Source organism: Carex rostrata, chromosome 13, assembly GCF_964058835.1.
Source record: "Carex rostrata chromosome 13, lpCarRost1.2, whole genome shotgun sequence".
Lineage (NCBI taxonomy): Eukaryota > Viridiplantae > Streptophyta > Magnoliopsida > Poales > Cyperaceae > Carex > Carex rostrata.
In genome coordinates this window covers 833,145-844,565 of record NC_135930.1, presented here as the reverse complement: position 1 = coordinate 844,565, position 11,421 = coordinate 833,145, and the positions used below count along the sequence as shown (strand labels likewise).

The 11,421-nt window shown below is 30.7% G+C and overlaps 1 long non-coding RNA gene across 2 annotated transcripts; it reads right to left on the bottom strand.

Moving 5' to 3' along the window:
* Positions 1 to 3,522: 3,522 nt before the first annotated feature.
* LOC144564341 (uncharacterized) lies at positions 3,523 to 8,302 on the bottom strand. 2 transcript variants are annotated; one of them, XR_013514600.1, is made up of 5 exons: positions 8,141 to 8,299; positions 7,273 to 7,366; positions 5,285 to 5,353; positions 4,378 to 4,592; positions 3,523 to 4,037 (listed from the first exon to the last, which is right to left on the bottom strand). It is a non-coding gene; the product is annotated as an uncharacterized LOC144564341 (long non-coding RNA). The 2 variants fall into 2 exon arrangements; XR_013514599.1 differs by having other exon boundaries at positions 4,378 to 5,353; positions 8,141 to 8,302.
* Between the last annotated feature and the right edge of the window lie 3,119 nt (positions 8,303 to 11,421).

Genomic DNA, 11,421 nt, shown 5'->3' with positions numbered 1-11,421 from the left:
TTAATTTAATTTCTATCGAATCAGCTAAAATAATATAGAAAATTATATATTTATAAATCTATGGCACAGTGACTAAATAATTCTCAATTGTTTCTAGTTTTATTTATAATTTCATCAAGCTTTGGCATTATTGTTAATATATTTATTAATTATCCCCTTCTCAGATTTTGTGTTTCTTGTATAGTTAATCATGGAAAATTTAATTTTAATTATATATAATATGTATATACATAATATATACTTGGAGCCGTCCATCATTCAAGGGAATATAATTTATTAATTTTGGCCTCAGTGGGGAATTGATTGTATTCATAACGGACGATTTGACAGTGATATTTCAAACCGAGAAATTATTCCTCGATTCCGGGGCCTAAAACAGAGAAACTATTTCTCGGTTTTGGGACCGAGAAATAATTTTTCCATTTATTAATAAAGTAAGCAACAAAAATTAAATAAAATAAGAAAGTTAGTATATTTTTCGGATTTAAATTTTAGTCATAAAATTTATGTTAAGACATAATGTACAGTTAAATTATCCTTGTAAATTAAATAGCTCGGACTCATATATTTTCTTTCTTTTTGCGAGTACAAGCGGGTACAATTTTCAATAGCTTGGAAGAGGATATTTATTTACGAGCAACACATGATTTTCAAACGTGCAATTATTTAAATTAAGCACAAGAAAGAAAAGTGAGATAATTTAGTGTCGAAAGATGTAATATAAAAAGTAGATGCGTAAGAAATTTAACTAAAAATTAATCTTAAAAACATATAATAAACACAATCTATAAAAAATCGAAACATTTTCTTATTCAAGAAAGAAATTTATTATAACAATTACACATTAGCAATAATGAAACACAGTGCATAACTATATTCAGATGATTTTAAAAATGAAAGAGACACAAAAAGCCTATAGAAGCTAAAACGTTTTGAGGACTATTTTATAAATATTAAAAACTTTAAGTTTTATAATATAAACAAATCGGATAAATTATAGTTGACTGAACTAATTCATTAATATTTTTTTAACAAAGTTTAGGAAATATAGGAAGCAGTTAAACAAGGAAAATTTTAGCTACACAGTGTAATTCACTAATAGAAAAGAAATATATATTGTTATACCTTTTTTCTAAAGCGTATTTCATAAAACAATAAAAAATGTGTATCTTAAAAGTAAGAAATAAAATTATACTTTACAAATCATGCATTAATTTTTTAGTTAAAATTGAAATGTTCCAAAAAGAATGATGTATATTAAAAAAATACTCAATTTTTATAGGAATTAAAACTAAGCAAAAACCAGAAAGTATGATTGCTATGTAAAATTCAATACAATTCTATCTACTTTTGGAGTCTGATAGGCGAAAAAGAAATAGAAGGTTGTCAAGATGGTTTCAAAAATGAGATGAACATTTTGAAAGAAAAAGAATCATTCTAGGTCGGGTGGGCCCGCTACGGTCACGTAAACAGCACATGCTAGCAAGTGGCTTTTACATGTCATTCTATTATGGTCGTCTTCTTTGATTATTCATGAAACAGGTCGATTTAAGGGACATCACTATCCGTTATACGTTTAACTGTAGAGTTTTATTCAGAATAAATCTTTAAAGGTTGAAGCAAAACGTCAAATTGAAACAGTCTCTCTGACCGCGTAGGGTGTAGGGTACAGCGGAAGCAGGAAATTTTTTATTCATAGAAATTAAAAAAAAGGTAGAGAGAGAAATAGAAAGAGTACATAGGTTGTAATATTGATAGAAAGATCGGTACAGATTCTACCGATCCTAACAATCAAAATAGTTAGGATAGGTAGAATTTGCACCGTTCCTAACTCCATTTCATACAAAACTGTTTAGATAGGTAGAAATCTTACCTATCCTAACTCCATTTCATATAAAATTGTAACGAATTTCTGTTGTTTGAGGAAATAGGTTAGGAACGGTGGAAATTCTACCTATCCTAACTGTTGTAATTGTTAGGATCGGTAAAATCTGTACCGATCTTTCTATCAATATTACAAATTCTATACTCTTTCTATTTCTCTCTCTACTTTTTCATTAATTTCTATGAATAAAAAATTTCCGCGGAAGCACATCTGACTCAACTCTATCGGGTGAGTTGTTAATTGGTTAATTCTGTTTCAAGTAAACAATGATAAGTCAAAACAAAATGTTTTGTTGGATTTTAACTTTTTACGGATGAAAACCGAATAACCAATCTACAAATACCAGATTCTACTTTAGGGCTTCTTCGTTTGTCACGGGATTATGTGGGATGGGATTGTACGGGTTCGGGAATCCACTTTTTTATTTTTAGGAACTCATACTCATAAGTACTCGCAGGTAGGGGTGTTCAAACGGTTCGGTTTAATCGGTTTTGAACCGAACCGAATTAGTTCGGTTTAAACGGTTCGGTTATTTTGGTTTATTGAATCGATTCGGTTGGCTTTTCAAAACCGAATTATAACTTCGGTTCGGTTCGGTTTGAAATTTTTTAAAACCGTAATAATCGAACCGACCGAACTTTCATATAATATGAATTTGATCAGAACCACCCCGGTTTATTTTTTAATACTCCGGTTTATTTCTTAATCAATTGCTTTAAATACTTGGTTTATTTCTAAATATCTTGGTTTATTCCTAAATATCTTAGTTTATTTCTTAATACTCCGGTTTATTTCTTAATATACTTCGGTTTATTATAAATCAATTGTTTTAAATAAAAAAAATTAATATATTTCGGTTTGAACCGAACAAACCGAAATAAAACTTCGGTTCGGTTCTATTTTTAAAACCGAATTATAACTTTGGTTTGCCAAGTTCAGTTCGGTTTCAACCGAACCGAACCGATGAACACCCCTACTCGCAGGAATTATTATAGGAATGTATTGAATGGGTGTTCGGTTGTACCGTGTAATTAGTTGTAGGAAATTTCATTTTTCTTTCTAAAAATATATGATATTATACAATTTTTTTATTTATAAAATTATCAATAATGTAACTAAATAAAAAATCAAATAATTACATTACTTATTAATTTTTATTTTATAAAATATAAAATTATTTTTATAATTAAATAAGAAGTGTCTAATGAAATGAATATGCTATTTTCTTTGCATTCAATGCTCCGAAAATAGCAATTGTATTTATGAAAATTGGGTGGTTGGAAAAAAAATAGGATAAAGAATAATTAATTGATCTAAACTTTGGAAAAATTCAAACACTTCTCATGTACGTATGAAGCATAAAAAAAATAGCTCAATAATTCTCATGCCACTTCTCATTCCACTTCCATATACACATAACACATTTAGTTCAAGAAATGAAAAATATGGATCATTTTTACCTGCCAAAAAAACAATTATCACTTTGAATATACAAATAAGTCTAATATAACAATAACTTCAAAATCCAAATTATTAAATGTGACATAAAAGTATATTCCAACTACAAAGTGTAAAATATCCAAGTAAACTGAACTCTGTCACCTTTGAAATATGCTATTATTTTAAACATAAGTGCATGCAATAAAATCCAGTACTTGAAACGCAATTCATAGTAATACATATAAATTTAGCATATTACACCTTTAGCTATAGAAATAAATGTAAATAAAAAGAAATATGAAAAGAGTCCCAGGAAAAGAAATTTAAAATTGTAACACGTAACAAATAATTTTATTGCTTCACTTCTGCTCAATCTAGCTTGAATGCACTTGAGGTCAGCTCCAGGATACCTACCAGTGGTACCGTAGTCTGTACCAGTCCATGATTTCTTACCAGAGTTCATGCCTGCTGGTTCTCCAAAGCCGACAGTACTGGATCTCGTACCAGTGGTACCGTAGTCTGTACCAGTCCATGATTTCTTACCAGAGTTCATGCCTACTGGTTCTCCAAAGCCAATAGTACTGGAGCTCATACCAGTGGTACCGGATAACATGAAACTTTCAATCAGACATTCAATTCATATGCTATCTTATGACTGTCAAACTACCTTGGATCACCCAACCATATGTTTAAAAGACCAACTTGACCTTACCTGAAAAACAAAGCGAATTATATTAAAATAAATTGTATTGCATATGCATCAGCTGCATACGTGCTCCACACTACCAGCAAGTTTAAAGATTTGAACCCAGCTTATATGAGACCAGCCACCATACATGAACCACATATGGACATAAAAAGACTAAATGTAACACCGACTCGATCGGGCAAGTGCTACACAATACACAACCAAGGTGACACTGAATTCTGAATTTTTCTGTTTCTCAATACATCTTGCGTCAGTGTTCTACCCCTTAGCAGTAAGTATGCAAATATTTTTGTTGTTCTGGGACATTTAGTTTCTCAAAGCTTGAAAAAAACCCCATTTTTACCTTACCACCTGTTAGCATGACATCGTATGCGTGTGGCCGTGTATCAACCCAACAGGCCCCATTTCCATATCAATGAATCTTGACCAGAGCTTAGAATCGGCACACTGTTCAGAGAGGGCTGCAGCTCCATGATAGTTGGCAAGGCATCAGCTAAGGATAGGAGTTCAAGGTCTCAAAAGTCCGTCAGATGGTCTTCTCCAACTATTCTCGTGCCACTTGTCGTACCAAAAAGATAGAATTTCCATCCCTTATTATCTAGGCCATGCACCACTAGAACAGTTGAATTTGAAAAAGCAGGATTTCTATGATTCTTTAGAATCGCAACAGATTTAGGGCCTGTTCGGTGTGCTACTGTGCGCGTGGAAAAAAAAAAATTTCTCAGACTGAATTTTTTTTTTGCACGAGCACAGTAAACGCCGAACAGGCCCTTATTTCCAAAGAAATGATGGGATGACTTGTATATATGCAAATGAGCTCAATAAAGGTACATTTTTCAATTTTGCTCTTCTTTGCCAAACAAACAAAGTACATGTGAACATTATTTATTCAAGTAAATTGAAAACGATAAGCTTTAATTGCTTAGGGAATTTGTTTTCTGCTCCAATACGGCTATAATTATCATAGTATTTCTAAAAACCATATAGAAATAACCTAGTCAGTTCTTCGAGGTAATTCAAATTTTGAGTTTGAATTCAGACTATCCGATCATAATTCGAACCAATCTGATCCGAGATGGTCTCAATCCAAAATAAAAATTTGAGTTACCTAAGGTGATGTGAATTATATATGTTATTTTGAGGGACCGATTTTGAAAACAATTTTTTAAAAATTTTGGATTTGTATTTCTTGACTACTCTACATTAAATGACAAAATAACCTTTTTGCAAAGGAAAAATTAAGAACCAACCCCGCGAAATTTTCGTAATATTTTCTCCGAATTTCTTGCGACTATGGCGGATCTTCTGTAACGCATACTCTGTAATTACAAGTGTAACCGGTTAACATAATAGCAGCAAGCCAGCAACGGGTTTAAATCAACTCATTACACATTTAAACATAAAAATAGAAGCGCAAATGAACCACAGCTTGATTGGGGCCCAAGGCCCCACGCTGTCTTTCTATGGAATTCGTATCCTCTGAGATATCTCAAACTTTGCTTGATTTTATGGAAAATCCTAACCGTGTAAATACTTTCTGCACGAATCTCAAAGCACACATAATACTGACCCCGTACATCATCCCGAATAGCCACCGGACACGTCGGTCACGCAAAACTTGAGATATCTCAGAGGATACGGACTTCCGACTCTGTTCTTTACATGCCCGTCAGCACTTTCTGTGGATAAGAACTCTATAAATTCGTGTAGAAAACTGTTATAACTTTTAAGTTAATTTCACGGCAGTAAATTGGAGGTCATACGCTGAGCGACACACTCCTCTTAATGCATGTAATTGAAAGTCTGATATTTTAATGAATACTTTTTTTTAACTACCCTGTAATTTTCCAATATATTGATTTGATATTTGAACGCTTAATTATATCTGATGCAGTTTTACTTGAGAATGTAGTTAATATTTTTTCCATAATTTTCTGAAAATGTTATGATTGAAACGAGTCTAATGTTAATATGTTTTGTGAACTCAATTAATTTTTTTTTTTACTTCCTTCGTTTTAATTTCTAAAAATATGACTCATCTTGTAGGTATCACTGAAGAAATATATATGTGTCAATTTTTTTTCTGAATTTTTTGAATTTCAAAATTAGAAATAAATTCATGCTTATTTGAAGGAAAATATATTTGTTATTTTTCAAATCCAGTTTCCATTAATGCTAGGCAGGACATTCTGTTGCCAAAAACTCTATAAATTTGTGTAGAACGCTCTAGAGCACCTTTATCCCAGAAATTATTTCATTTCTAATCTCACGTTGTAATTTTGAATTCAATTTCAGAAATATGAGCGAATTAATTATTTAGCAATTATTTAATTTTAGAAACTCTAAAGCCAAGCTGAACAAGATAATTAATCTCATTCCCTATCAGAATTGCCATCAAAAAGCATGACCGCTTCTAAACTGTTTGCTTCTAAAGTGTTTTTTTAATAAGTTTCCTTAAAAAGCATTTGAACAAGTTGCAACTTGCAAGTATTGTGGTCTACACATGAATGCATAGATATCATTTTTTTTTTTATTGGTACAAAAGAGTGGTTATTTTATTTTTAATCTTTCAATAAAATAACAATGAATAAAGACCCATCAGCTATTCAGTAGAGACACTTAGCTGAAATATAACATAGTTGCTAACTTGATTCCCTTAATAACCCTTGGCTGAAACTTTATGGAAAATTGTTTGGTGAGTAACTCCATTGTGAGGATAAAGAGATAAGGGGAGAGTGGACACCCTTGCCTTAGACCCCGATTTGGAGTTATGAAACCTTGACCGCTTCTATTCAGGTACGTTTGGATCGTGCAAGGAAAGACATGACATCAACCAGACGTCTCTTTATAGTCACCCATAATCATCGTCAGAATCAGAATCAGAATCAGATTCCCCCTCCCAACCGGTACTGGGATTAGCGAGGGCCGTTCACCATATGCGCATAAGGATTCCGTAATCAAAGTCTAGACATGACATCAACTTTGCAGAGCTCACAGATTTCCATAAACATAAACTTGTGGTGACTCAACCATAATTCAGAATAGGAGAATCATACAAACGGTAAACCGTACAAAATGATAGGTCAACAGTATCACACAAAATTCAGTTATAATTTGATTGGGCTATGCACATTATTCAGACATCTCAAATAATGCAACAATCAGTTGTTCAACATGAAAAACGAATAACAATTTAATTCTAAAAATGTAATATCAAACAAGTCCAGTAACCCCGCACCTGATAACGTAGGGTACGATGTGATTCAAAGCACAATTACCATCCTGTAGGCACATCTGACAAGCCAGTTCGATTTGAATGGTCGAATTCATAACTACGTGTAAAACAATTTTCGATTCAAAATTAATATTCGGTTTTAATTAGTTAACCAATTAGATCTCTTTAAGATGCTCATATGTATTTCGACATTTCTAGCATATAAACTCATCATATAGGTTTAAATCTAGATGGAATCATTAAAATAAATACTATTGTATGAATCAGAGAGTTTCGTTTATTTTCATTAAAATAACTTTAGTTAAGTCACAATTTTCCAGCTATAACTGAACATGAAAGTAATTTCATATTTCAACAAAGTAACTCCTATATAATATTATATACATATTGTACTTTTATTTACCTTCAAATTTTTGCTTACTAACTCAATTAAGCATTTTCCTAAATTCCAAAATTCCAATTTACCCGGGTTGTACAAATTAAGTACTGTAACAAAGTTAGTACTGATACCAGTGAAATATATATCCAGACAATCCTTTTAATCGTTGAGGGACTGGTTATCAAAATTTCCAGAAATAATTAACAAACTATTACAAATAACATAAAAGAAATTCATGGGTACTTTGTAGACCATAAGTAGTACGTGGATTAATGATTCATACTCTTATATAACTGCCTTATAGCAAGGTATTGGACTAAGACTTGTATGTACGTACGTATATATATATATAAGACTGGAAGGCTACCAGCCTTTAAGCAAGCTTCCTAATTTAATTCAACAATAAAATATTTAATACTTTAGCTTAAAAGCTAACTTTCTTAATACATCTGAGCAAGTTATAAGAATAATAACAGAGAGAGAGGTATATACCAAGTAGCTATGTGCGGTGGAATGGAACAAGAATAATCACACCAAAGAAATCCAAAAATCATGACATGATATGAATTCTTCTCAGGTAATCTCACTCATAACAGAGAAGAGAGAGAGAGAGAGAGAGAGAGAAAACCTTATTCGAGAAACAACCAAGCGATAAGATAGATATTCGACGGTAGTTAGCAAGTACCTCACTTAGTCAAATATGGGTAACACGCTGGAACACTCTGCTTTTGCCACGCATGTAAAGAAAGAGAAAGAAATATATATAATTATAGAGATTGGAATTATAGAGAATGACATAAGGTCCCACTTAAAAGATCCATTCTTAATTTTGCTAGGTAGTGTATAAAATATTGCAATTAAATTTTGTGCATCTCAATCTATTAAATTAGTTATTTTCAACCTTTCTAATTTACAAGTATTTCAAAAATTTCAGATTAATATAAGATGTATTTTATTTTAGATAAATAGACTTTTAGATAATCTTACGAACCCAGTTAACTATAAATTAAAATTAATTATCTTAATTATATGTTAAGAAAGTAATGCTTATTTTAAAATATTATGCATTTTTCTGAAATAAAAATTCATTTGATATTTCGTATATCAGACTTGGTTACTAATATTATGTTTTGTATTTTACATAATGTAACAATTTCTTTGAAATATTATATAATTTGATTTATTAGAAAGACTGCAACAAATAACCCGGATCAACATTTTTCAAGTCAGATTTTTCACGGCTATAAAAAAATAATATATTTCGGTGTTATTGGAAAAAAAAATGCTTGAATTTTGAGTTATTGATCACGGTTCAAAAATCACTTCTAGGTAATACAAAAAAATATTGTGATCCTTCTAGTACATTTAATTTCTAAAAAGTTGTATGTATTGTGAGAATTCTTTTTGAATAACAATCATTAAATAACTTATAGTTTTTCCTTTTTTTTTCAAAAATAGATACAACTTTTTTAAAAATTAAATATACTAGAAGGATCACAATATTTTATGTATTTACCTAGAAGTGACTTTTGAACCGGGATCAATAACTCATAATCCAAGCATTTTTGTTTTGACGGGTTATTTGTCGCAGTATTTCTAATAAATCAAATTATATAATATTCCATCTATTTTCAAAGAAATATATTAAATATTTATAATATTTCAATATAAAAAATAAAACATTATAGATTTTTCAGTTAAAAAAAAGACAAAAACGCAAATAATTTCTGCGGAAAGAGAGTTTTGAAAAAAAAAAACCGCAAATAATTTCTGCAGAAAGAGAGTTTTGAAAAAAAAAAAACTGCAATTCTTTTTGCGGAAAGTAGGCCCAAAACTGCAAAAAAAAGATTGCGGTTTGGGTAGATTTCGAAATAACACGAAAACCTGGATAGTTTCTGAATTTCTTTATTTTTTTGTATATTAATAATTTTTTTGGCTAATTAAAGTCATTTACATTTTGCATTTATATATTTTGTCAATTCCTTTTGTCCCATGGTGCCATGCGGTCCTGTGGTACCTGCACAAGATCTTTTCTTTTCACTACAGTTTTTTTAAGTGTTTTAAATTCATGCTCTTTTTCTTTTAAACTCCTTGTTATTTTTGGTAGTTTGCATTTTTAATGAGTATTAGCTTGTAACAGGACAGTCATTTTCGGTTGCTATTATTTATATAATTAGGTGCTGGTACGTTAACGATTTTTCTCTCTTTTTTTCTTGTTTTTTTTAATTGTAAAAAGCAATGTTTTATTCAACCGCCTGTTACACTGCTTAAGTATTTGAAAAAAAAAATACAAATTCAGTTGTAATATGTAATCATATAATCAATGCATTTTATTCATCCGTAAGTGTTGGTTGACTTAGTCAACATAATTTACACAGCAAGGTCCGTCAGAGATCTCAGACGTACCTTTTGAGGGTTAAAATTGGTGATATGATCCTCTGTGGCACGTAATCAAATGAGATAGAGAAGCACCAATATTATTTCAATTTCACATAGTAGTTTCATAAAAAAAAAATTCACTTAATTGAACACCAATCAGCCTTAATTATGAATTTGCAAAAATAATCACCAATAATTCAATTTCACATAGTAGTTTCATCAAAAATAAATTTCACTTAATTGAAAACCAATCAGCCTTAATTATGAATTTACAAAAATACATCCTTAATTTAATTCAAAGCAACACAAAGCTAAAATTACTTTCGTCATAAATAACTGATTCATAATATCTAGATCAAAGAAAAACACAACAAACAACTGCATTATATTTAAAAAAAAAACACTTGCATATAGGAAATATGCTATTATGTTTTTAAAGTCTGAACAATCGATCCAAACCATTCAACATGATATCTATATTAAAATGTGCTTGGAGATCAAATTTTACATATTTCTGATTTTTTTTTTGTTTTTACTATTTATTAAGTATTTTACAAAACTATTGTTTTAGAACGTTTTGAATACACGAATTAGGTATAGATATCAGCGAGAGCCCGAAAGAAATCATGATAAATAGGTAGGATGGGTCGTGTTAACCCGTCCATCAGACGGGTCTAATTATCCCATCCGAGTTAATCCCCCTAATACGTTCCTTAATCAAATTCGCACAAAAAAAACCCGGACGGGTTTAGAGGTCCCGTCCCGCACTTAACAAAAAAAAAAAAATATCCGGACGTTTTTCTTAAACCCGTCCCAGTGCAAAAAAAAAAAAAAAAAAAAAAAAAAAAAAAAAAAAACCGGACGGGTTCTTTTATACCGTCCTGGCACGCTATTTTCCTCCTCCTCAGTACTACTTAATATTTTAATCACTTGAAGTGTGTATGTATTGCTTTTTTAGCACGCAAATAAATGATGAAATCGATTTGTCATGCTTTGACAAATAAATTAATTTTCTCCAACATATATCTCTCTGTTTTTAGGATTCTATATTGAATGGATTCATATAAAAAAATCACTACAACATTCAGAGCAGAAGAAAGAATTTGAAAATAATAAAATATTCAGGCACATAAAAAAATAATTTGAAAATAATGTAATTTCCGTATTTAAGTATATCAATGGTTCTTAATAGTCCATATTATTTTTATTTTTATTTTCTTCGAAGAAAACAGTTTCAAGTGATAGGTTAAAAATTTGAAATGTATATAATAAGAGAGACAAAACCATTTCTTTCATCTTCTCCTACTCGAGGATAGCGAGCATGCGAAGGCCAATTTGGTCTCTCATCAATGAACATGTTGGCGTCGTCATAATTTTGTTGAGCAACTACAGAA